A 27,295-nucleotide genomic window follows, 5' to 3' on the forward strand; every position below is an offset into this window, starting at 1 on the left:
TACTGAACTCACTGTAAACCCTGTAATACAAGTCCCATCCGCTGGTGGGAAAAGTACACATTTTGTATACTCGAGTAAAAGTATCAATACTGCAATATAGAAACATACTCTGTTACAAGTAAAAGTATCAATACTGCAATATAGAAACATACTCTGTTACAAGTAAAAGTTCAAAATTGACTTGAGCAAACGTACAAAAGTATTGGTATAAAAATGCACTTAAAGTACCGGTATACCAAAAGTGAATGTACTCTTTATGTTGAACGTCTCATTTCAAAATTTCAAATTTATAAAAAATAGCAGATCAACAAGATCAGTGTGAGTGTGAGCGGCTGAAATGTATATACGTAGGACTAAAGTGGTTAATGTATGTGTTAGTAATAATCTAAATCCACAAAATAACTAGTAACTAAAGCTGTCAAATTAATGTAGTGTAAAAAGTAAGTGTGAGTAAAAATACAATATTTGGGAATTAGAAATACTCAAAATGCCTCAAAATTGTAATTAAGTAGACCTACCGTACTTAAGTAAATGTACTTACTTTCCACCACTGGTCTCATCTATTCATATCTCAAAGCCTCTCTGTCTCTCTCTCTCTCTGGTGCATTTATATAGCGCCTTTATCCGTCCGTCCGTCCGTTCGTCTGTCCGTCTGTCACCATCCCTCTGCTCCCCATCCTCCAGTGTAATTGTGGTTGTATAATATGGTTAGTGGAATCATATAATGCCATCAGCATCAGACACAATGTAATCAGTGCAGTAACTGGATCAGAGCCTGCAGTGCCACCACCTGCTCTGTTTGAACAAGGTACAAACATCCCTCGCACTGAGAAATGTGTCGGACAAGGCAAGGCTGCATGACGTAAACCACAGCTGATACATATTGTAGTGGTAGCCATCCGAGGCATGCCATGTTGGCTTGTGGTGGACATTTTATATGTATTTTTGCCATGGAAACAAAAATCAGTGGACAATAATATTACCAGAAGCACAAAGATCATAGCCCTGAATGACCATAACAGCGCTGTAACTCTGAGAGTGTTCAAATGGAACCAGTACATTTCAAGCACAAACTCAATACAAAGACTGTTAACTGTGAGTGGACGACCCAATTAAGCATTACACTTGTTTACAAGAGGGTCCACCTTGTTCAATTCATCAAAACATTTAGAGACGTACAAATAGACACTATATAGTCAAAGAACAGAACAGGAATTCATCATACAGACATATTGATGACCCGATCTGAGGACATCAACTTATCCTAAAATGTTCTGATATGATTACTGCACGCGGTAGCCCCAGGCTAAACAGTAATTCTGTGGGAGTTTACAAACTACGCGGATGGAACAGCAATATAGAGCATGGAGGGATTGATTTGTTGGTTCATTCATTCATTGTCGCCTGTGGGTATGTGAGAGTGGGAGAGGTTGTCTGAGGGGTTAGAGAGAGGTTAAATAAATGATATGTAGCCTGCGAATTAGTTCAGGCAGCATACACTCCAGGGGTTAACACGCTGCATTTACTGACCAAGTGGGAGGGATATTTAAGCTCACCTAAGGTGACATTCACACCAGGAAGCTTTCCTGCGATTAAAACGAATCCTGCTGCGCATTATCAGAAAGTGCACTTCGTTTGGCAGGTGTGAAGGCTCATTCGAATCCTAATGCGTCCTAAGGCCCGGGAGAACAATAACGCGACACGAGACAGTATCACGCTAAAGGTTCACAAAGTGTATTACACAAACAGGAACATATATAGTGCTGGTCTGCTGGATCATAATGACGTGACAACAAGATTTGAGACATAATAACTGCTCTGCTATTAGTTCTGTTCCCCATGTTGGGTTGTTATTGTAAATATCCCTGCTCTTAATGTTTAATGATGGCTATCCAATTGTGCTGAGCAGGGAGAAAATGTAGCTCAGAGCCTGAACGGCAAGATAAAATATATATACACGTACGGTATACACACTTGTATTCTCATTCTATAATAAAATATTGGTCTAACCTTGTGAGTTATCTGGCTGAAATGAGTCAGAGCTCAGTGTCAGGTACTTTCCTGTGTGCAGTTCAACCATGGAAAGAAAAATGCCTTTTCTAAGAGCCGAGAGAAACAGAAGAACATTTGTGGCCATAATCATGAAAAATTTGAACCCAAAAGGACGGCTTAGAATATCTGAGGGGGATCCTATATGCACTGCCCCTCACAGATACAGGCAGTGCATCCAGTTTACACAACTGCAGACTCTACAGCTTTTTTATTTAGGAAAGATTGACATGTCAACGTGTTCGGGTGTCAATAAAATCAACTGCGTGAGTGAGTCGGACATCTCCCACTGTTAAAAAAATTCACTGACACAACAAAGGACAACATTTAGAGGTTGGAGTCGCTTAATTAAAACACTGTCCGACTTTGTTTTGATCCTATTATAATAATAATACCAAGCATTATTGTAACAGTGAGCCCAGGCGCATTGCTCACTTGTTCAGAGCCTCAGAGTCGAAATACGAGGGGGCAACATATCCTAGTTCACATTGGGCTCTATGGGCTGGCAAGTAGGTCTATCGGGTTGGAATGATTTTAAATGATTTGAGTTGGAACACTGTCATTTTTATTTGGAGTCGCATCGCAATGGCACATTCTCGCTCCAAGGAAATCCTGACCATTCAAAAACGTCCCCTATTATCTTAACATAATAAACAAATTCCAAGTGAACTGACGATAGATAGATGATGCAGAGCCACACATACAGTAGGATGAATCAAAAGGCCACTCCACCATGGCAGCACTGCAGCAACAGTTTGTGCTCGCCTCCAAGCCATGTTACATTATTGCTGACATGATTAGACTGAGCCTCACTTATTCCGTGTTTATTATGATAAACTTTTCATTTCATATCACACCATATGCACCATAGTCACATAATATGACTACCGGTATGTCATAATTTCTTCTTCTTCCAGGCAATCATAGCTTCAAATTGACATATTGGTTGTTCAGTTTCGTCCAACAGTTTTGGAGATATGGCTTATAGAGTGATGTCTTACAGGAAACAGCGAGTTGAGAAAACAGGCTTGAAAGGTTCACTTCTGTGGTCTCTAACATTACACCTGCTACATGTTTAAGTATTTATGTCATATTTACATCGATTGTAGCTCTGACATTTATTTCAGACATGCTTTATATGTGAAGAGTCTGTGCTATTAACTCATTTTGGATTAAAATTATAATCAGCTTTTCTCCTCTCCTGAACAGTTAGTCTAGCCGCCATGACTGTATCTGTATCAAAAAGAGTCACATTTGTAAAATCTGATCTGTGCTTACAGCATTAGAAATGATCTTTGCGGACACAAGTCTGACCCAGGACTTTAGGTCTCCACCAGGCTGAAGGCATGGGGAGGGAGTATGTTTTGCACTCCGTCCGTGTGTGCATAATTGCCTATTATAGCGCCACCAGGAGGCCACAACCTGACCTGGCCTGGTGGAGACCTGTGCCCCGAGAGGCACAGGTCTTATAGTCTGTTTTATCCTTAGACCGTGACCGAGGGGCGCCATCTCAAACAAACTTGAGCCACGTGACACTCTACCGAGCACACTAAATCACACGACTCAGCCCCGTTCGAGTTGCAACCTGATAGGCACAGACCAGTAAATCATTTTGAATCAATGAGTGAGCCTGTGTAATGGATAGGCTACATCTTATACATCAGGTCATCATGCCATGGACACAAAGCCCTGTGTTTACACTTTGCACATCATTGGTGTCTGGCAGAAACCTTGTACCTCCATTATTGAATCAGTTTTAGTTGTGAGTTTGTAGATCTGCTATTTTCGCCCTATATGCCAAAAATAAGACAGGTTTAAAGTGGTAATCTTGTCTGTGGGCTTATAAATATTTCAACCAATGAAAAGTATTAACTTCTGACTAAATAATGAATTCCATTAATTGAAAAGTATCAGTTACTATCAGAATCCTGGAATCTACCTGGCAGTTATATATAACATTTGCATAGCATGACTGCGTTGGGATTAACATCTTATATATACTGAAGCATAAGATATGAGTACAGTTGTAGGTGGTAGTGATGTGCTGTATTGTAGAATGCAAATTAGAATAAGATCATGACCCTTATAAGAAGGCAGCTCTCGCAGAAACACTGATCAAATAAAACACAGCAGAGGAGAAACCCGAGTCTATAATTCTTAATCTTTTGATGTTTACATGTCACTATAGTCGCCTCGAGTGTTGTGTTCATTGTGTCATCTAAATTATCACACATTACATAATGGCATTACACAGATTATAAATATTCATGTTTTCCATTCTTTGAGATAATTATTACTATGTCAAGTCTGAATTAATATGTCTCTTCATAAACAACTATGTTATTCTGAGAGGTTGCCAATGTCTTGAAGGCAACTGCCTATCTCCATTCGTTTGAAATGTTGTGTAATGATGGCCTTAAAATGAATGGATGCAACAGAAGAAAAATAATATACAAATTGCAGTGTTCGGTTCGTTTCGTCTTTATGTTGGAGCCACAGTAAATAAATACACCTTTTTTTTTTAATATAGCATCAATATCTGTTCAACCACTTTAAATCATTTGACAACTTCAAATATCTGTGGGATAACTATGATATACAGTAAATGTACTTAACCAGGCCCCCAGAGTGGGAAACCCTACTGGCCAACTTCTATTGAAATGAATAGCTGGGGGCAGAGCAGTCTGCCCTTTAGTTTATATACTGTATCAGTCTGCCCTCTTCAGACCTGGCAAAGACAGGTCTTAGTCTACTTGCCAGCTTCAGATTCAACGGATTATGTTGATGACTCAAAAACAACCCAGCCCATATAGGCCATGAGGTGTGTGTGTCTGTGTCTGCGTGCGTGCGTGCGTGCGTTTTCATATACCAATAGTGGTGATTATGAGTATTCCCATGCCTGTGTCTATATTTGTGTGTGCAATTTGCATGCTCTTTAATCTAAAGCGCCCAGCTTGTGGTAGATCAATAAGGCTGAGCTTGTGTGCGTCAGTGACGCAGAGCGTGCATCACTGTACTCACTATCAACACCCCTCCCCCCTGGAGTACGTACTCCAGGATTTAGGCAGTGAGAGGACACTCAGAGTCTCAGACACAAGCCTGAAAGTATTTGATATATGAAAGACACAATAAAAGACTTATCTCTCCTAACACTGTCGACATATTGCAATCGCAGTAGCCACTGTCTGTTCATCTCAGATATCATATCAGATATTTTTTGTGGCTTTCGCCTTTTAGGATAGGTATACAGTAGTCTGACAGGAAATGGGGAGAGAGATGGGGGGATGACACGCAGTAAAGGCTGTCGGGATCGGGAGTCGAACCCGCGGCATACTGCCAGACTCGATTAGCAGCCCAGGCCATGGCCAAATACTTTTGACAAGTGTCCCGGGTCCCCGGCGTCTGTACTTGGCCCCCTCCTTTTTTCCCTCTACACCAAATGTCTTTGGCAAAAATAGGCGATCTACAAGCTCACAATGAATGTAGTGAGCTTGCAGATTGGGTATATTTCCACCAACGTTCGCCTATTTTGACATGCTCAGAATAGGGCAGTGCCATGTGGGGTTCATGTGTGTGCTTGTGTGTGTGTGTGTCTGTGTGTGTGTGTGTGTGTGTATTGTTATAGAATCTTTTGGAGAGCACTTATAACACAGTTAAACAACATAATGAGACAGACACAATTCAGAGTTTCAAAGTATTAGAATCTTGTATTCGAATACGGAGCCAGCATTAAAGCGTTGCAATGGAACACCATGTACTGACTCAACACAACTCAGTCAGACTTCAGCTTAAATACCTTCCTACTCCCTCAGGGTGGGACTTAACACATGAGACAATGGGAAGACCCTTCCCTCAGACCACAAGTCACAGGTCAAATGATCTCCTTAAATGTATAACTTAGGTATTCCACATTTCCTCGACAGTGTGTGTGTGTGTGTGTGTGTGTGTGTGTGTGTGTGTGTGTGTGTGTGTGTGTGTAGTGTGTGTGTGTGTGTGTGTGTGTGTGTGTATAGTGTGTGTGTGTGTGTGTGTGTGTGTGTCTCAGTGCATTTCCTCATCAATCATTTCCTCATCAATTTACTCATCAATCGCGCAGTGCATTAGCATGCACATTACTCCCATACACACCGATGCAGATAGCACATAGTGTACAGTATGTGGACATGTGCTTGTCAACAGGTCAGGTAACATGAGACGGTGTGAACGCACACACACAAACTCACAAACACGTTGCACATGCACACTCACATGCTCCGCCTCAATGCCTCCCACTCCGCTGACACATGTACATGCAGGCTACATCCAAATCAAACACACTTGACAACTGACACGTCACTAGATTGCTCTCTAGCTGCCCTGGCTGCCTCTATACAGACCATGTATGGATTGGTCTGACAATGATTTGCACTACATTTGTTCAGACTGAAAACTGTCTGCTGCTGACACTCCACTCACGTTACGTGTAGCGTCGCCAACTATGCCTGAAATTCACATTAGGCTCACAGAAAGACTCACACACAGATCCTATAGATGACTCAGCACACGACACGACATGACTTGCACTGTACTTTGTCTTTTGTGGTGGTTTGAAGTGTAACTCAAATCTGGTTTCAAAAGATGTCTGGATACTTAATGAAGCCCAATTTATACTTCAGTGTACGACGTGTTGCACATCAAAAATATGCAATATGTATGACGGACGGCCCCGAAGTTCATCGAGATGCTTCATCTGGTCTAACTCTAAGATCAAGAACACAGTTTAGGCTTCAAATGAACACAATACAAGCAACCACAGATGAACACTTTTTTGAGGTCGTTTAAAAGCGGTGTTCTTAGAGCAGCACATTGAGTCTCAGCTTGTCGTATGAAATGTGCTTTATGAAGCCTATAGCGTTAGTTCAGCTTAAAGTGTAATTAGCTGTCAGTCTGCTGATTGCTTTCAATCAGCCACGCCTTCCTGGTACACACCAATCACACCAAGCACACCTTCGCTGCACAAAGCGTGTCCTCCAAGGGGTCCAGGCGAAATGACGCTCGCGCAAGGCTTCCGCATTGCGAGTGTCATTTTCATCCACCAGCTGTTTAACACATTCCGCACGGGAACCCCATTTTGGTGTTTTAAGCATTATGTTATACTTTAGCTATTGGAAAATAGCAGATCTACAAGCTACGAGTCTAGTCCATACGAGCTTGTAGATCTGCTAAAAAAAATAATCGTGAAAATGTGGCTCAAATCTTTGAATATATATTCTTTCAGAGCGAAGGTTTTTAACTCAAATCTTTGCTTCCCTGGAACAACATATTTTCAGATGGGGGGAAAAAAGTTATATAGAAAAGTTTTTCAGAAAACTGTCAGGATTTAAATAGAGACATTTTTGGGGCTGGGCTATAGGCGCTTTCTTTCTGCTTCTTCGCGCGTATATGTGCCCCCGCTGCTGCTGTTGACAACATCAACACTGATTGGTTGGAAGGCACACTGTACCAAAGAAGAGCTGAGCATGTTGCTTCCACTGTTGCCCAGTTAGTGGTAATTTGAATGGCCTAGGATAATATATATATCCTGGTATATATATAATCTATACCAAAGGAACACGGGTCCATTTGGTTACATTTGTACGCTCAGTTACAAATTTTGAATTAACATTAAGGATTTTACTCACATCATCTTTATGCTGCTAATACATTATGAGATCACAGTGGGAGGAAAGAAAGGGCAGGACATGATAAGGGATCAATGCAGAGTAGAGAGGTGAGGAACAAATGGCCACTGGTTCACTGGCATTGTTCCTCCAGAGAGAGACTGGTCAATTACTAAATGTTGCCATGGAAATGGCCCAAAGTTCAGGCCATAGCAAACATAGATAAGTGCTGCAGTATAGCTACTGTATGAGAGAGGGAGAGAGAGAGAGAGAGAGAGAGAGAGAGGAAAGGAAATAAGAAACAGCATAAAAAGACTGATATATTGAAAGGAAATAGAGGGTATTGAAAGAGTATTGAATAGAGGTTATAGAAAGAGTAGGGATCAGTTGGAAAGGAGAATAACTGTGGAATACTGTGAAGCTCACACGTTAAAACATCTTTACAAATTCATTCAACGTAAAGTGTTTGTATTCATTCAGACGCACACACAGACAATGCAGATTGCAGACGATATGTTGAGGTCAGAACATGGGCTGGAGGCTGCAGTGTACTGTTGGTAATGAGAGAGAGAGAGAGAGAGCATGTCAGTGAGTGGCTCCGCAAGGACACGGTTATAGTTCTGAGACAAGCTCAATGTGGATTCTACGTCCCTGTTATCAGTGAGCGATGGACCACATGTGTTTTAACCATAAACCACTACATCTGACACCACACACACGCACACGCACACAGACAGTCGCACACATTGTATGACTCTGCCCAAATCCTCTCCCACCACAAGCAACCAATGGAGCAGCAGTAATTATGATCCAGTGCCACCCACACACAGTCACACACACGTGGACATTATTATGCACATGCCTGTATGGTAAGATGTATTCATCAATGTTACCCAAATATCAGAGGTCTTAAATGTTAGCAAGAACATTATTTTCTCAGATTCCCTCCCAGGGTCCCAATGGCCTGTTTCTTCTTCTCCCTCTCAGCCAAAATATACATATTCACACAGTCTGCTGCTCACAGTGATCTGCCAACGGCATCCGGCGCTCAGTGTGCATGGTCGCTCGTGCGTGCACAGCGCTAGACGTCGGTAACCTAAGTACATTTACTTTTTGGGATATATCTGTACTTTCCTTAAAAGCGTCCACTCCACTCCACTGCACAGTACATTTCAAAGACATATTGTTTTGACTCCACTATATGTCTAGGAAGGGAAAATTATACATTATTAACCATTATTCTGGACGGGTCGGGAACCCCTTTTGGTGTTCTAAGCATTATGTTATACTTTTGCAAAAATCGTGAAAATGTCCCTCAAATCTTTGAATATATATTCTTTCAGGGTGATGTTTTTTTAACTGAAATCTTTGCTTCTGGGGGGTCCCTGGAACAACATATTTATACATATTTATTTAATATAATTTCTGGGGTCCTTGACATGAAATATTGAGCACTACTGATATAGAAACATAGGTATTTCAGAAAACTGTCAGGATTTATAAGACCGGGTTTTTTAAAGGCCTAAATAGCCACTTAACCCATTCTGGACGGGAACCCCTTTTGGTGTTTTAACTAAGCATTATGTTATACTATAGCTATTGAAAAATAGCAGATCTACAAGCTCATAGCGCGCCACCGAGTGGCGCGGTACGAGCTTGTAGGTCTGCTATTTTTTTTTAAACGTGAAAATGCTTTTGTGGAAATATTTGAATATATTCTTTCAGAAGATTTTTTATTTATTTCGAAGTCAGGTGGGTTAAGCCAGATAGTGAAAATAGCCCATCTACACATCGCAATGTGATGCATTGTGAGTTTAGATCGGCTATTTTCACATTGCTACTGTCAAGGGGAGATTATGATGTATTGAATTTGAAGTGGTTACCACAATACCACAGAAGCCAAATAGTGGAAATAGGGTATCTAAAAGCTAACAATGTGTCACACTGCAAAACATTATTAGCTTATAGTACACTTTTTCGGAACACTTTGAACACAATAAATGTTCTAATTTCACCTATAATGACCCACCCAAAAAAGGGATGCCAGGTTGTAAGTTGTTAAATTAACATTTGAAGCAAATCTCCCACAAAGGTGTAGATATAGGCAACTCCGCTCAAAAAGAGATGCCAGATGTGACGATGTGTATACTAATGAGTGCTTATTTTTAATAATTAGCTTCAGGCTAACTTGGCACCTAATTAGCTTCTATTTCACAGACGCATCACAGATCACAGATCACAGAAGTGCCTTTGAATGCTGACCACAGTCAGCTTATCCCATTTGCTGTCCATGGATAGCTCAAGCATGAGAGGATATATCTATGTTCTGTATCTATAGTTTCAAGATTCGACACAGAGCTGTTTGTCTTCACAGATCTTCACAGAAGACTTTTACACACTGAAAACCATGCATTCAAGTATGTCGTTGCTGTTGGGTGGAAACTTCCCATGTCCAAATCATACACAGACAATTATAGTTGATGTGATGCAACTCATCGTGAGCTTGTGGCTATTTCCATTACCTTTGTGCGACAATCTTGTCTGTACTGTATAGGGATATAATATTTATTAAAAAACATTACGTTGAAATGGAGAAAAGGTTTCTGACCGACCTTGACAAATTGATAGTGTGCTATTTTTGATCGAGACTGCATTAGTCTGACGATTCAATAGTTCGACAAAATGTTAGATTAGTGTGAGGTTATTGTTTAGGTATATTGTTTTTATGAGCAGATGGACCAATGGTACTATAGGGACTAATTTCAGACCAATGCCATTTCAGATGCACGCACACGCGCACACACACACACACACACACACACACACACACACACACACACACACACACACACACACACACACACACACAGAGAGTAAACAACCTTAGCGTTCTGTCATAAACAATATTGTTGATAGAATCTGGAGAAATCCAATTGGAGGGAAGAGTGAAGAGGAGAGAGACGACACTGTGATCACCACTTGAACTCCTGTCCTTCCTGTCTGTCTGCTGCTCCTTCCTGTCTGTCTGCTGCTAAGTAACGCTTTGGGTTTCACGTGCGTGCGTGCGTGCGTGCCTGCGTGGACACATGTGTGTCTGTGCACTGCTCAGGCAGAACAATGACTTACAGTATATAATCTCTGTGTCGCAGTATGAAGTGAGGTCACTGCACGTCTAGCAGGCATGTGCTAAGTCCTATGCCCTTTGGCCTGTGTGCATGTGTGTGCGTCTATGTGTGCGTGTGTGCATGCATGCGTGCGTGCGTGTACGTATGTGTGTGTCCTGACGGTGTTTTCTTTCTTTTTTTTTTAGCTTTTAATTGAATCGAACATCCATGAAAATGAAAAGACTAAGAAAATACATACAACCAAAACAAAACGAAACAAGACGAAGACGATATACAAATACACACAAGGGGAGATATCTGCCTGACAGTTTTTGTTCCATTTGGGTCCGTGGACTTGCTCCATCATTGTCAAAACGTGGATAAGTTAGCAAAAATACTAGATAATTGATAGCATAATACTGCATTCCGTTAAAGTAGAACTTCCCTGCTGTGCTTAATAAAGCCATGATAAACCTAACATACTCAAAATGGAAACAGGATGCTGTTCCAAAGTTGAGACCACAGGGGTGTCACAACCAGGAAAAGTAATTAAGCTGCATATCAAAAACCTATCTCCATATTTCAACTGCGTACAAGAGTGTCAGGCACTCTACACACAGGCTACCCACCTCCTTTCTAGAAAACCAAAAAACCTCCCCCTTCTAATCCAAATGACTAAACCCTGCATCTACTGTATAAAGCCAGTGCCTGGCTGCCTGCTGCTTCTGACATCCATTCCTGGCTGGCAATTGACATGCATGTAGAGCAGTGGTTCCCAAACCTTTTCACGTCAAGGACCCCCAAATAGACACTAATTGGCCCGAGGACCCCCATTTGAAAAGATATGCCAAGGACCCCCATGAGAGAAGATTTTTACGGCTCTAGCAGTGATTCTCAAACCGTTTAATTTCAAGGACCCCCAGTTTGACATGCCATTTAATGGCATTTCTATCTCTGGGACCACCAATTTATATTGTAAAATCAATGTTAATTTAACTGAGTGTACAGATGGAACCAAAAGGACCCGTTAGGGTCCATTTGGTTCCATTTGTACACAGAGTTACATACAGAGTTATATACCCATAAGGGTCCATTTGTTTCCAAACAATCGTTTAGCTGGGGGACCCCCTGGAACTTCATCAAGGACCCCTGGGGGTCCCCGGGCCCCTCTTTTGGGACCACTGATGTAGAGTAGATGAAAATAGTCGCAGTTCAGGATGAAGGAGTCAGAAGGACCACACGCCTGCACGCCTAAACTCCTACCAGTCACCAATTTAACCCATTTAGACCTGAGGTCGATTTAAAAAAAATCTTCTAAATCCGGACAGTTTTCTGAAAAGCCCATGTTTATGTCAGTGGTGCTCAACCTTTTTCATGTCAAGGACACCAAAAGGGGTTCCCGCCCAGAATGTATTCTTAAGGTTCTATAATAAAGACAGGACATACTCCCATTTGTGCCTCTGTCTTTAGTATCCTCGTTCCGTAGCCTTGACTCATCTCCGAGTAGATACAAGCCTGGTAATTAGGGTTGTCCCGGTCCAATCACGAGATCGGAAATCGGGGACGATCACGTCATTTTCAAATGATCGGAATCGGATCGGGAGCAAAAAAGCGTGATCGGGACATCCCTATCAATATTATATCCATAGCATGACATTAGACTGCGTGGATATTGTCTATGATTTTGGATATTGTACTATTGTGATATGGCATAATTGTTCTATGAAAATATAAAAATCGGTATCGGCAGATACTCAAAATCAAATCGGACGGGAGAAAAAGAATCGGGACATCCCTACTGGTAATATAATGCAGTGTGTGTCTATTGTACAGTATGTATTTCCTCCAGAAGTTATCATTTTTTCACCAATCATAAATGACACAGGTTTCATCGAACCTAAATCGATCGACCAACCCCAAAATCCAAATCATGCACCAAACCCATTGATCAGTCAGTCCTCATCCAGCCTACTGCTGATCTTTTTCCCAGTTTATTCTGTGCTACCCGAATAAAACACCTCAAGAATATAACCGTGGCCCTAAACCTTTTAAAATGAGCGTGTGAGTCACATTCAGTACACACATGCAGGCTCCACGTTGCCAACAACAAGTATTGTTTCCAAAATAAAAAAACGAAAATCTCTGTTGACATTACATTATCAATTATATTCCCATCTGTCCTCCTACTAACTGTACACCCACTGGTTGTAATAGTGGTTCTAATGTCCTCCTGCCGCTGAACCGGGCCGGCGCCAGCATTAATCTCAGTCTCATCCTCTCTGCCTCCGCAGCATGTTGTCACGCTGCCTGACATCTGCTTTGGCCCGTTCAAACCCGGACCTGATCGGGTCATATACTGCACAGCTGTCTCATTTTGGACCCGTTCAAACCCAGGCCTGATCGGGTCATATACTGCACAGCTGTCTCATTTTGGACCCGTTCAAACCCAGACCTGATCGGGTCATATACTGCACAGCTGTCTCATTTTGGACCCGTTCAAACCCGGACCTGATCGGGTCATATACTGCACATGTTGTCTCTCATGTTGCAGAGACGAGAAGAAGAGTCCTGCTCATTACACGGTACAGCGTGTTTTCACTTACTGATGTAATGTACATTACAGTGAGTGTTTACTGCAAAAACACCAAATCCCCCAAATGTTATGCCATGGCCAAGTTTCAAAAGGCCAATGTGTGGACCCGGCTGATACATGTGTAACAACGTGGAAATATGTCTACTAATGCAGCGCAATTTTGGTCTTTTTTTTAAGCCGTTATATTTAATCCACGTTTTCACTTATTATAGATTAGGTCTATGCCATTTCCTGTATGCTAAAACAGTCACAGCTCCCTGAGGCAGAGCTGTTTTTACCTCGCTTGGATAGCTTGTCTTCCCACTTTCCTTTTACCTCAATTTTTTATCTATTTTGACTCTATAATACAACAAAACACTGGACAAAAGATTAATGTAAATGAAGTCACACACAAAACACAAACAAATTACAATCGTAATCACATTTCTGCAACAATTCAAATTCAACTTCATGATTTTAGTAATTTTTTGCTTTTTGGATCAAATCTGTAGTACTGTAGACTGTACTGTACTGTATTGTACATATAGTAATATAGGTAGTAGTGTATTTCAAAGAAACACAACGCCAACCTACAAGCTATACGAGCGTCTTGGTCTGCTGTTTTCAGTGCATAGTATTAAGCACTAGCAGTACTAGCATTAGAGAATTTGCAGGGGTTTGAATTACTCTTAAGAGTCTGCCTTGGAGATTTTGGTGGGAGTGTTTTTTCACAGATACCAGATATACAGGTAAAGCATCGGGAGAATCAGATTAGTGTGGGCTTGATCCTACGTCAACACCATGCAGGAGAGAGGCGAGGGTCAACTCCAATATGGAATCTTTGGAGCTCTGGCTCAAAGTATTGTGAAGCCGAACGCTCATACATCTTTAAGCTTGCCTGACTAAATAAGATATAAAACAAAACAAACCACCTCTCGGAACACTGCATCTAAATCCTGTGGGAAATGCATGGTCAAGGAAAAGAACAGCATACTCATGCTGTCGGGCTGTCTCAAAATAACCCTGCTAGCATGGATGTATAGGGAACAAGATAGCTGATAGTTGGCTGTTACACACAGGCTGTGACACATGCATACGTACACACAGACTCACCCAGCGAGAGGGATGGAGATATACAGTAGAGGCACATGAAGAAAAATGACACCCGTGTGAAGTGAGGTCTTGTCATCGTGCATCATCATACATCATCACATTCCAGCCAATCACAATTGTCGTCCTCACTTGTCTGTCCTCACTTTTGATCCTCAATACGTACTTTGCTCAGCCAATCAAATCATCGCTAGCGCCCCTCAAATAAATTAGATATGGGGGGAGACAAAGATTGGGATAAAGTACACATTGTACAGTATGTACAAGTATGCACATTATAAAGGCATGTTGAAATGACCAAGCCCCCAGGCATTCAGAAAAGGAGATTTAATGAAAGAGTGAAGAAGAGATTCAGGGTGGAGGAGCGATCACTAAGTGAATGTGGTGACTACGCCTGCTCTCTAATAAGCTCTACACACAGTCTAATTAGGCTACAGTATCTGTAGGCTGTAATCTTATAGTCCATCTCTATATGCTGCTCAGTCATTATGCACATAAAGCCGGCCTATACAGTATGCTATCTATTCTAAGTACTAATGACATGGCAAGATTTAACCAGACTTTACCCCAAACATGTGTTGCACTCAAACATATTACAGGTCTACAGTATGTATACACTATGTATGTACGTAGAGTTACATTTTCTTTTCAGATTCGGCTGTGTATGATACTGTTTTAGGTTTGACATCTAAGCTGTTTCTCTGAAAGCTTGACATATTTAGCTATATTAGCTGGAGATCTTGTAGAAGAGCCCACCTCCTCAATTAATGCCCATATTTCATGATGACAACGCAAAAGGCATCTGCCGGGAATCACACAACAGATGTGACTTCTTATATTGATGGTTCTGTTATTGTTATTTATGTGAACGCTTTGGATAATAACACAGAGTGAGAAAAACATATCCTGTTTCTCTTCACTCATACATTTATAAAAGAGTAAGAGACTTGGAAAAAGAGAGAGAGAGAGAGAGAGAGAGAGAGAGAGAGGGAGGTTTATGTATTAATTGATGAAAGAGGCCCTGAATTTCAAAGGAAAATGATGGCAAGATAATTTTCATATTGATAATGCTTAATGAGTCCTCACTGATGTGAGGATATGAGAATTCTTAAGTAATACAGTAGTTGGAAATTGTATTCTATTGTAAATAGCATTTGAAACAGACTTATAGCATGTCATGTAGACAGCACAATAATTGCATTGTATGTAGTCATACAGTAGCACTTCATAGTACATAATAGCATAGTATAGTAAATATGTATAGTTTATATGTACAGTGTCATTATATAGATATGTTCTAGTTACGTTCTTAGCTTACGCATGTTTCATGATAAATGCATTTTATATATGTGATGTATTCCCATGCTTTTTTGTTCTTGCGTAATGTAAATCGCTCTGGATTAAGAGCGTCTGCTAAATTCCTAAATTGTAAATATGTAATTAGGTAAATATTTATTATCATTATTATTATTATTGATCTCCCTCTCTCTCCCCTTATTCTTCTTCCCTTTCTCTTTTATGGAAATAACAAAAATGATGGAGCTTGCACAAAAACAAATTACACACAATGCTTTACACCTGTAAGCCAGTGATGTCACATTAAAGATGATTCTATTCTTTTTTTTTAATACTGTTTTTATTAGGCATTTTTGAAAGACAATTTCAGATTTAGACAATGATAATAAGTAATTCAGTTAAATAAAAATGAAAAAAATAACAGGCAATGTAAATGTTCCACATACAGTATAATAAAAAAAGACATAAGTGTAAAACAAAGAAAAACAGTTAAACAATGACAAGTGTGAACAGACAAACAAAACAGACAACAGGACAGACACTCTTGCTCTCAAACTACCAACATGTTGTGAATTAAGTAAATTAGACATTCTTTTTTAAATAATAAAAAATAAAATAAAGAAAAAACACTCAGTTCCTTTTCTTTCAGTTCCTTTTCTTTCTTTCCAATTTTCTATTGTGCTATCTATTGTGTAGGAGGGGTTAGCGTGCACCTATTAAAATATTCAATGAAGGGTTGCCATGTCTGGTAGAACCTATCTTCACTCCCTCTCAATTCAAATTTAATCTTTTCCAATTGTAAGTAATGCATAACATCCTTCATAAGTGAAGTGTGAGTTGGAACCTGTGCTTGTTTCCAATTCAACAGTATCAGTCTGCGAGCCAGTAGAGTCACATATTTTACCATGTTATATTGGAAAGTAGACAGTTTGACCCCGGGCCCTGTGACTCCCATAATTGCTGTTAGTGGATCCGGGTCAAAAGGTTTTTCAACAATGTCTGACAGTGATTTAAATATATTTTGCCAATATGATCTTAGTTTTGTGCAATGCCAGAACATATGAGCTAGAGTGGCCGGCGACTGGCCACATCTGTCGCAGGCTGGATTCACATTTGGATACATTCTGTTGAGTTTTTCCTTTGACAAATGTAATCTGTGTAATATTTTAAACTGTATAAGACCGTGCCTGGCACATACTGAAGAAGAGTGCACAAACTTTTGAGATGTAGACCATTGCTCGTCAGTGATAGATATTCCTAAGTCGTTTTCCCAAGCAGTTTTTAAATACTCCAAGGAGGCATTATTATCTAAACATGAGAGAGAGTTATAAATAATAGAAACACCTCCTTTGAGCAATGGGTCAGGTAGAAATATAGATTCCATTGATGAGTTGGGAGGTATGTTTGGAAATGAATCAGTGTGTTGTGTTAAAAAATGTCGTATCTGTAGAAATCTAAAGAAATGTGATTGGGGTAAATTGAATTTGCGTCGTATTTGTTCAAAGGTCGGAAATAACCCATCAATATAAAGATCTTTGAAGGAGTGAATACCATTTCTATGCCACACTTTAAATAATGAGTCAGAGAGGGACGGTAAAAAAGCATGGTTAGCGACCAGTGGTGCGCGCACAGAGCCCGGGTGCCAACCGAAATGCTTTCGTATTGAGAGCCAAATTTTGAGAGAATGCGAGACTATGGAATCCTTTGGCAACTTAGTATATCTTGAGGCCACTGGGGAAAAGATTAAAGCTGACAACGATGTTGGGGGACAACATTGACCTTCAATAAATGCCCATGTAGGCAATTGATCTTGGAGCCAAAATGAGAGTGCACGTAAATTACACGCCCAGTAATAGAGTTTGAAGTTAGGTAATGCCATTCCGCCATCTGATTTAGGCCTCTGCAAAAAATCCTTCTTTATTCGGGGGTGTTTCTTATCCCAAATGAACTTGGAGATAATTTTATCCAGATTCTTAAAAAAAGTGTTGTTAACAAAAATTGGAATACATTGGAATAGAAACAGATATTTAGGGAGGACATTCATTTTAATTATATTAATTCGGCCGGCAAGTGAGATAGGAAGGTTCGACCATTTCGTTAAGTCTTGTTCAGTACGTTCAAAAAGTTTTGTATGGTTTTGCTTGAGCAAGTCGTTAAGTGCTTTGGTTACTATGATTCCTAAATATCGAAAGCTGGTTGTAACATTAAATGGGTGGGAGCCAAAAGTTTGATTGCCTTGTGTATTGATAGGAAATAAAACGCTTTTGGAAACGTTGACTTTATACCCCGAAACCCTGCCAAAACTCTTTAAGGTGGACATAATACTAGGAATAGATGTGGAAGGTTTGGATATGTATAATAATAAATCGTCAGCGTAAAGTGAGACTTTATGCTCTCTATCTCCTCTGAAGATACCAGTGTAGGTGTCTGAAGCACGTAGTGCAATTGCAAGCGGCTCAATAGATAAGGCAAAGAGCAGTGGTGAGAGAGGGCAGCCTTGTCTGGTCGAGCGATTCAAAGGGAAGTTTTCAGACCTGTATCCGTTTGTATGTACAGAAGCTAATGGAGAAGCATAAAGTAGTTTAACCCAGGAAGTGAAGGTTGGACCAAACCCAAATTTTGACAGGGTCGAGAGGAGGAAGTCCCACTCTACCCTATCAAAGGCCTTCTCGGCGTCAAGAGATAACAGTATCTCCGTATCTTGGGGGGTGCTACTGGGAGAATATATAATGTCGAATAGGCGTCTGAGATTAAAAAATAGATGTCTATCTTTTATAAACCCCGTTTGATCAGTATGTATCACAGTTGGGAGCACTTTTTCCAAGCGCGTAGCCACAACTTTTGCTAGAATTTTAGCATCAACATTCAAAAGACTCAGAGGCCTGTATGAACCTGGATTAAGCGGGTCTTTATCCTTTTTAAGTAGAACAGAGATGCTAGCTTGGTAGAAAGTTGGTGGGAGGTGGCCGGCGTTGAGAGATTCATTAAACACTTTAAGTAAAAGGGGAGATATGAGTTCAGTAAATGTCTTGTAAAATTCAGAGGTATAGCCATCGGGTCCTGGGGCTTTTGAGCACTGCATTTGTGAGATTGCCTGATGTATTTCATCTAAGGTAATAGCTCTTTCAAGTTGAACCTTATGTTGTTGACTAATGGAAGGTATGTTTAAATTTTCTGAAAAAGTATCAATCAAATTAGAATCTCCTAGTGATTCCGAAGTATACAAATCTGAATAAAAGCGTTTAAATACATCATTAATTTCCTGCTGATTAATAGTAGTTTGACCAGTGTTTGTATGGATCTCTGTAATTAATCTAGAAGCAGCTGATTCCCTAATTTGAAGTGCAAGTATTTTGCCCGCCTTATCCCCATGTTCATAAAACCTATGGCGTGACCGTGTCATCAAATTAGTTGTCTCATTTGTGGATAGGAGATTGAATTTGGCTTGAGTCGAAACCCTTTCTCTGTATAATTCAGGAGAAGGAGATTCTGCATACTGTAGGTCTACTTCAAGTAATCGATCAGTCAGAGCTTTGCTTTGTTCCTTACGTAGACGGGAGATTAAAGCCTGTCGTGAAATAAGCTGCCCCCGTATATACGCTTTAAGTGCTTCCCATAGTGTACTTCTTGATACATCGGGTGTGTCGTTTGTAGAGAGATAGAACTGTATTTGGGTTTTAATATCATCCACACACGCTTGCCTAGTTATTAGTGTGTTATCAAATCTCCAAGTCCTGGCCATATGTCTGTTCTGAAATGCTAATTTGAGGACTAGGGGACTATGATCGGATATTACAATTGCTTCATACTCACAGTGTCTTATTGAGGGAAGAAGTTTTGAATCTATAAGGAAGTAATCTAATCTTGTGAAAGTGTGATGTACAGAAGAAAAAAACGAATATTTACGTTGAGCTGGATTTAAGAATCTCCATGGATCCGATAATTTAAATGTGTCCATGAATGTATTCACTATTTTAGCTGATTTAGTCAGAGTATAGGGTCTATGTGAAGATCTATCAAGCGTAGGATGAAGAATAAAATTCAGATCTCCACCTAAGATCAATTGGTGAGTGTCAAGGTCAGGCAAAGTAGCCAAAAAAGAAGATATGAATCGTTCATCGTCATGGTTAGGGGCGTAGATATTAGCCAGAACAATAGGACAATTATAAAGCTTTCCAGTAACTATAATATATCTGCCGTGTAGGTCTTGGATGGTTTTATTTAGTATAAAAGGAATGTTCTTGTTTATAAGTATTGCTGTGCCCCTGGATTTGAAATTGAAATGGGAGTGAAATATTTGGCCTACCCAATTTCTTCGTAGGCGGTTATGATCCTGATTCCGTAAGTGAGTCTCCTGTAAAAAAGCAATTTCTGTCCCCAGCTTCTTTAAATGAGCCAATACATTGCCACGTTTCACCGCTCCATTCAGACCTCTACAGTTCCAAGTAGTGTATTGAACCAAGCTTTCCCCTCTTACAATATTAGAATTTGGAATAGAATTAGCCATTGTATAAATCAGGAATTAATATAAAAAAAGGACTGAGTGTAAATGTCAACATCAATCTGAATTCGGAATAGAAGTGCAAGAGAACAAAAACAAAAACAGAGAAACACAAAAACACATTAAAACAACAAACGGGAGAAACCCCAAAACCCTCCATGCCTGCTCTCAAATAGCAGTCACAGAAGAAAAAGCCTAAGCTAACCAGCTTTCTATGTCTAAGACACAAGCAGCTATAGTGAAAATAGAGAAACAAAAAAAAACTACAATGGGAAGACCTTAGCTAACCGTCCATTGTTATGTATTAAATAAAATGAAGATACAATCTTATTTTGAACCAAAACAACCAGATGATCATTACTCTCACTCACACACACACACACACACACACACACACACACACACACACATCCCCGCATAAACATATCCCTGCACTTATATACATGTATTAATATATAAATACAATTTAACGTTCAAATAAAGAGGGGGTATACAAACAGAGACAGACACAAAAAACACACAATCCACATTCAAACAGACAGACACAAACCACAGTCGGTGCAACTTAGTTCACAAAAACCAAGGAAAAACAAACCAATTTGTATATATATGCATACACACATACGCATGAACACATACTTTCACAAGAAAATAAATGAAAAAAATGAAAAAATGAAAAATCCCTCATCCTAATTATAAAGTAACAACTTTTCCCACTTTTGTTTGCTCAAAAGTATTTTTTAGCAAATGATATCTTTTAAAACCATAATGTTGGCAATAAAATGAATCTAAAGAGGAATGTAAAGAACTCAAGGCAACCTCCTCATATCCAAAACGGCAGAAGTGGAGGCGAATCTCACTCAAATAACCATGGTTACGTTCGTAACCTAACGTCCCTCCCTCCCCTCCCTCACTACATTACAAACGACGTCCTTTTTGTCCCTCGAGGCGCACCGTAGGTTGCTAGCGTCATAGTACACAAAATGGCGGCCTCCATGGGGGCTACATGACAACAACAGCAATAGCAAGGATGCTAGCACTTGTACTAAACAAGATAACAAATGCACCGCAGGTCGCGAACGCGGTGCTACAGTGGACAAAAATAAATAAAAAAGAAATGGCGGCCTCCATGGTGACTCCATAATAGCATCATTAGCAAAGCTGCTATACACTGACACTAGTAATGTAAACTATAACCCCGTCTTTTAGATTGATAATACGACTGATCAAATACAATAACCATAAAGAAATATAAAATAAAAAATAAATTCAATAGATAAACAAGGTAGAATTATTACGGTGTTTATGTGCATTCCAAGCATTAAAGGGATAAAGTTAGTCTTAGTAGTAGCTTTCGCCAGATCCTTTTCACACAAAAATTACCTTCTTTTTAAAGATAAGCGTGAATTTGTCATCGTTGTATCCATGTAGTAATGATAGTGGAGGGTGCGTAGACAGAGTAATGTCCACGGGGAGAAAGCAAGTCTGTGATCATTGTTCAGGGTGTATGTCCCGGCCAGCTAGTCTTCTGCAGCATCCTCATCGGCTGTAACAGTCGGTGCTGCCGCGGATGCTATTTTCTTTTGATAGAATTCTTCGGCCGCTTCAGGAGAGTTGAGAGAATACCGGATCCCGTCCAATGTTATTGTGAATCTGGCCGGGTGATATAGACTGTAATCTAGGCCCGGGAGACGGCGTTTAGCTTCGCGCAACTTGGTCTTAATCGGGCCATACGTTGCGCGAAGTTTTGTAATCACTTGGGGCACGTCTGGATGAATAAACACTGGAGAGCCGTTGTAGCGTAGGCTGCCTTGTTTTCTGGACAGCTGCAGGATCTTTTCCTTGTCAGAGAAGTAGTGCAGACGTAGTATCATGATGCGAGGTCTATCCTTCTTATCATTTGACTTTGCCCCTAGTCTGTGACAGCGGTCAATAACGATGGGGTTCTGGAAGTTCTCAGCACCGAGCACCGTAGGGAAGAAGGTGGCTGCGAACCCAACCGGGTCACCAGCTTCAGAATTTTCAGCTATGTTGAATAAAATTAGGTTCTGTCTACGGCTTCTGCATTCTAAATCTAAACATTTCTCCTGTAAGACTTTGTTCTCCTTTGCCATCGAGCCCATTGAATGTTCCAGTACAGCAACACGGTCCATAGTATCACTCAGAGATCTCCCCATGTCTGACTGCTCCGAAGCTAACTCTGTGTGCTTGGAAGACAGCGAGGTGAGGTCTTGTGCTATTTCCGAGCGAATGGAGGCATATTCTGCTTTTGCCTCTTCACGGAGTGCTGTGATATCGTTTTTGATTTCTTGCCGTATGGTTGCTATTTCAGTTTTTATCTCACGGAGCCCTGCCTCCCGAGACGATTGCAGCTCCGCTCTCAGCATGGCGAGGGAGAGAGGTTGCTTGTCGGGGTCCATTGCGCCGGGAGGGTCTGTCTCGGTTGTAGTTTTAGGAAGCTGCGATTTAGTTGACCTCAGTTCCATATACTTATTTGTACTTTAACTAGTTGCACGTGTAGTTTGACATAAAAGTGGCAGTTTTGGTCAAAACAAACTTGAATAAATGATAAAACTTAGACGGAGCACTTAATCATGCGACTACTCCATCTGGGCGGAAGCGGAAGTCCCAAGATGATTCTATTCTATTCTAATCTATTCCACTGTAGCAGACAATACCTCTGATTAGCTCCAGCGGGCATTGAGTAGGAAGACCAGCTCCTCTACAGGTGTCAAGTAGGCCCAATCAAGCCCTCCTGAGCTCGCACTTCTCACATCACAGCAGGCCTACAGCCAGCAATGTATTCTAACTTCTTCAGCTGATGATAGTACTTACAGGAGGAGATTCTTTGTAGCTTAACACCTCATCAGGCAACACAAATGTTTCTATAATGACTCATGCTCATTAATGGTACTGTATGTGTGTTTAATGCATGCAGGGTGCCGGTGCCAAATTATTCGCGTACGTCAACATTTGGCCTCAGTCTAAATAAATGGATAAATCAAATTAAAGACTGGCAAATGATATTGTTATTTATACGGGCGGCAGTGGCTCAGGGGTAGAGTGGCCGGATGGGAACTGTGAGGTTCCCAGTTCGATCCTGGGCTCCCCCAGAGTTAGTCCTCGAGCAAGACACTGAACCCCTAATTGCTCCTGATGAGCAGGTTGGTGACTTGCATGGTTTCCTCTGCCATCTGTGTATGAATGTGTGTGTGAAGGGTGAATGAATGTAATGCACAATCTATATGTAAAGCGCTTTGGATAAAAGCGCTATATATAAATGCACCATTCGCCATTACCTTGAACTCATGCCCACTATGACTGATAGGCTGGGTACTAGTGTTCCTGAACACTGAGAAACCAGATACACCGATATCAGGTGTCATTGGGCTCAGCGGTGCATTTAGGAGCCCCACCCACATGCATACCTGCCTGCATGCGCTGCCCTCCCATCCACCTGCCATCCGCCGTTGAATGGAAACAGAGCACACTTGTTTAAACCCACTGAACCCACCGCCTCATGACAACATGTACAGCGAATTGTTCTTAAAACAAAGCAGCGATATTATATAATGGGGCGCTCCATGTCATCCCGTCGAGGGCTCGTGGCCTCATAGGCAACAGCACTGCGAGAGATATACTGTACAGAGAGATTGACACGTATTCTTTCCATGTCTCTCTGGGTGTGTGGCTGAGCTGCCAGGAGAGTTTTATTGCTCCTGACCCTCTTTCATCACATCGGCCTGAAGCAGTGAAACAGAGACTGTAGGTTAGGCGCTCAGAGAGAGCAGAAATTAAAAGACAGGAGTGGAAAATGGGTGAGGAGAAAAGATGGGAAGATGAGAAAGACCCAGAGCACACCGACCACAGAATGTAAGAGTCTAGTATTAAAGCAGATCACCATTTTTCACCGGATTCAACATTACTGCATTTACACAATATTATGTGTTGTTTCCATTTTTAACTTACACATTTTAACTATAGTTAAATTAGACATGATCCACCAGAGGGAATACTGCTTGCATTGCAGATTTATTTTTGCAACAGCACCCACTGTGTGAACCAACAACTTGGAGAACCAAGCTGGCGTTCATGTGAATGTGATCAACTAAATCTAGAAATTCAAATGACAGCTTGGTGTTCTGAATGAACCCCTCCCATCATTAGGTAGGCTAGTGTAGTGATGTTTTCTAACTACTCTTTGAGAATAATCCCTTTTCCCTTTTATTGCCTTTATTGGCGTGCATGCGAGGACGTGCGCGCGCTAAGCTCTCTCTCTCTCTCTCACTCTCTCTCTTTCTCTCTCTCTGGCTGCAGCCAGACATGAGCCTAAAGAAATCGTAGGCGCAGACGTCTCGGCGGTTTTTAGACAGCTGGTGGATGGAGAAAAAGCTCCACGTCCGCCGACGACTTGCGCGCAACGGCCAGCCGACAGCTGACGCTCTCCTCTGCGGCAGAGACAGCTGCCGACAAGCGTGTGTCACCCGGCAGTGATAGGCACTAGCCAATGGAACAGATGCAGCCGCAGCCCATCCACTGGGCGGGTATTCACTTGTAGTTTTCTTCTTTCACGGAGTCAAACGCCCCCTGGGCAGTGGGCACCTCGAAGTAACATTCTGTCCACTCCAAATTGTTAACAAAACATTGAAAAATCGTCTGAAGAAATGTAAAGCAGTGGTTCTCATGTTTGCTTCAGATCACCCCTGTAATCTTTTCATCCATGGCACCCCTGGCTGAATTACATTGTCATTTACTGTAACCCTGATCCATGATGACATTGAAAATAACTTTATATTTATAAAATAGCGCGTTCACTTCACCCTCCACAGCCCTTCTCATCATCAATAACCTCATTCTCCGTGGTGTAGTGGTTAGGATTCTGCGCTCTCACCGCGGCGGCCCGGGTTCGATCCCCGGTCAGGGAACACTGTTTTATGATGAATTCCTGTTCTGTTCTTTAACTATATAGAAGTGTCTATTTATACGTCTCTAAATGTTTTGATGAATTGAACCATGTGGACCCTGTTGTAAACAAGTGTAATGCTTAATTGGGTCGTTCACTCACAGTTAACAGTATTTGTATTGAGTTTGTGCTTGAAATGTATTGTAATTCTGCAAACTGTTAATAAATATTTAAATCAATAAATCAAAAATATCCTTCTCCTTCTCACCGCCGGGTGACACACTTCATTTTTATGCTTGTCGGCAGCTTACATCTGACGCGGAGGAGAGCATCAGATGTAAACTGGCCGTCGCGCAAGTCGTCGGAAAACAAAACTATTGTAGCCTCGGCAGGGAGGCGAACCCGGGTTGCCAATTCCAAAGGCACATACACTAACCACTCGACTAGAGAGTGATAACTTGGCAGCCATGTTGCAACGCAGCAGCATATAGCCTACACTAGAATGCGCCTTTGTGTCAACATCTTGTCACTCACTCACTTGTCACTCTCACGCCCACTTCGCCAACCAAGAAATAGAAGACTACATGCCATTGAATAGGCTTCCGGGTGCGTCCCCTCTCGGGACCGCCCACTTTCCGCAGAGTAGAGCGGAGACGTCTGCTACCTACGATTTCTTTAGGCTATGGTGTGACTGCAGTGTCTCTCTCTCTCTTTCTCTCTCTGTATCTCGCACGCACGCACGCACGCACACACACACACACACACACACACACACCGAGAGAGGAGAGAAAGCGAGGATCTTTGAACATCCAATCCCTACTCTCATGCAAATAGAAGGCAAATCTTGAACCAAGCCTAAGATGCGGACTCGGAGAGAGATTTAGGCGCGGCTTTGTTTGAGACTATTATTGGCCCAATTAATTAATCGAGATCGAGAAACAGACCGTGGCTTTGCTTTATGCTATAGGCTAGTCTACTATAAAGCAACACGGACTGTACACATTATCTGAATGTAATGACTTACAAGCGATTCATAAAGCTTAGGATATATGAATAACCCATTTTGCATTCTTTTCGCCAGAATTCAGACACAACAAAGGTTAAGCTACTTACTTTTTTAGGTATTTCTCGATGGTGGGGTTGTTCTGGGGTGCAGGTGTATAAAGGCGACTGTTTCTTTTCAATATTCTCCAGCTTGTGCCGCGCAACGAGAGGCTCTCAGATCCTCCACGCTACAAACACGCACCACTTCATGGCCGCGCACTGACAGAGCGAGAGAGAGAGAGAGAGAGAGAGAGAGAGAGAGAGAGAGCCATCCATGGTCGCCTCTCAGCACCACAACACTTTGAACAGCTCCCACTGACGTCGGCACAATGCCACTCCCTTTTCACATGCACCGCCTTCTCTCCTGCCGGAATTATACTCCGTCGGCGGACGGTAGGCGTCGCTGGCCAAAAAGAACACGTGTACGCTTACACACACACACACACACACGCATGCGCGCGCGCGCACACACACACACACACACACACACGCACGCACGCACGCACGCACACACACACACACACACACACACACACACACACACACACACACACACACACACACACACACACACACACACACGCAATTGTCCAGTTCTGTTTATTTATTTATTCTCGTTCTGAGAGAGTGTGAAGCACTGAATCATTTGTTTTGTTGTCAAGTTAGGTCAAATGTCTGCCAAATTTGACGTAAATCTTGTCCCCATGTCTTGCCATTGCCAATGAAAGGATAAATCAGGTCAAATGTCCGCCAAATAGGCTATGATCTTGTCCCCTGCACGGTCTCATTTGCCAAATTGCCATTGACATTAAAGGAGAAATTAGGTCAAATGCCCGCCAAATATTAGTAAACGTGGCAACACAAAGCGCCCCTCACTTCACACGGGTGTGATTTCTCATTTGTTGACTGCATTGCCAATCAAGCTACAGTATAAGGCCAGCTGGGTTGCCACGGTATTTAACCAGGTCCCTAATCAGGCGCAGCAAGTGTTACCAGTGGCAGAGGCATAGCCTACTCTGTTCTTAATTCTGTATCCTGTGTGCGTGGACGGTTTATTTAGGCCTATATGTATTTATT

General features: G+C 41.5%; 1 protein-coding gene across 6 annotated transcripts in view; it reads right to left on the reverse strand.

Moving 5' to 3' along the window:
• smpd3 (sphingomyelin phosphodiesterase 3) overlaps positions 1 to 26,504 on the reverse strand; it is a 63,394-nt gene extending 36,890 nt beyond the window's left edge. For 3 of the 6 annotated variants that reach the window (XM_080760689.1, XM_080760688.1, XM_080760685.1), the window contains exon 1: positions 26,288 to 26,503. The gene's annotated coding sequence lies outside the window, so the exon portion shown is untranslated. Of the gene's footprint in view, positions 1 to 26,287 lie in introns of all 6 variants that reach the window. The other 3 variants (XM_080760690.1, XM_080760686.1, XM_080760687.1) reach the window with 3 other exon arrangements.
• Positions 26,505 to 27,295: the final 791 nt, after the last annotated feature.

The sequence above is a fragment of the Protomyctophum bolini genome (genome assembly GCF_963924005.1).
Source record: "Protomyctophum bolini genome assembly, chromosome: 4".
Taxonomy (NCBI): Eukaryota; Metazoa; Chordata; class Actinopteri; order Myctophiformes; family Myctophidae; genus Protomyctophum; species Protomyctophum bolini.